The following is a 1,345-nucleotide window of genomic DNA, read 5'->3' on the forward strand; positions in this document are numbered from 1 at the left end:
ATTAGTGATCGCCTAGACGGACTTGACGCCTCGCCTAACGCCTAATACAACATAGGTTATTGGTACCTTTATATGATAGTGAATGAGAACGTAATCTTCGTGATCTAGCTAAATGTGATGATGTTAAAAGACATATTCATACCGTTTTGTTCTGTTTAGCAAGAGGTTCCACGAAAACTCTAATAATTTAAATTCAAAACTCATAACAAAAAAACAAACCTACTGAGACTACGAACCTCTCTCAAACTAAACTAATTAAGAAATTAGGTAAATCCAAAAAGTAGAAAATATTATAAACTTAATTATCTGCCTTAAAAGCAGCACAAGCAGCAGCACGTCGACGTCGACCAGTTCTCCTGGCACCAATCTGACCAACCTTTTGCCCAGGAACTGCGTTACGAGAAACGGTACTGGGGTGTCCAATATGTTGATGGTTACCTCCTCCGTGGGGATGCTCAACTGGATTCATAGCCACACCGCGAACCTTAGGCCAGCTGTTCCTCTTCACTTTAAACTTGTGGTATGCATTTCCAGCTTTGAGTAAGGGCTTCTCAGTCCTACCTCCACCAGCAACTTGGCCAATCATAGCACGGCAACCACTCGGTACAATCTTCTTAGCACCAGAAGGAAGCTTGATTCTGGAGGTTCCGTTATCAGCGTTGTGACTGATAACAATAGCATAATCACCGGAAGCTCTAGCTAAAGTACCTCTATCGCCCACTTTATGCTCAACATTGCAAACAACAGCTCCTTCAGGAATTGATCTCAATGGCAAAACATTACCAACCATTAAACTAGCTTTCTTCCCGCAGTACAAAAACTGACCAGTGTACATACCCTCAGCCGCAACGAACAACTCCTTCTGATGCTTGTACCTGAATGGATGACGGAAGGTAACTCTAGCTAATGGTGCACCACGTCCTGGATCATGAATGATTTCAGTAACTACACCTTTCAAGTAACAAATCCAAGCTCCTGAATTTTGCAGCTCCCTTACGATGATGAGTATGGGATCTGAATATAGATCCAGCTCCCTTACGCTGAGCTCTGATAACTCTACCCATCTCTCTCGATCGGTCGGCGTTCTTCTCTGCTACTATGGTTGTTAGGGTTTTCTTTTGAGGCCGAATTAGCCCTTTATTTAAATCAAGGTTTAGGGTTTAGGGTACTCATTTCTTGCCGTTCAAGAAAACCAAAGAATAAGGGTTAATTAAGGAAGTTAAAAATACTCCAAGGTTTAGGCCTAGCAAGCCCGTCCCTATTTTTGGCCCATATGTAAGGGACTGATATAACTATCGTCATTATTGAGGTAAGTGAACATAAAAAAAAAAAAGAGGAAACAAAA

At 41.7% G+C, this 1,345-nt stretch overlaps 1 pseudogene; it reads right to left on the bottom strand.

The window, feature by feature from the left end:
- Window positions 1–298: 298 nt before the first annotated feature.
- On the bottom strand, window positions 299–1,082 carry LOC113328312 (annotated as a pseudogene).
- Window positions 1,083–1,345: the final 263 nt, after the last annotated feature.

Source organism: Papaver somniferum, unplaced genomic scaffold (assembly GCF_003573695.1).
Source record: "Papaver somniferum cultivar HN1 unplaced genomic scaffold, ASM357369v1 unplaced-scaffold_107, whole genome shotgun sequence".
NCBI classification, from domain to species: Eukaryota; Viridiplantae; Streptophyta; class Magnoliopsida; order Ranunculales; family Papaveraceae; genus Papaver; species Papaver somniferum.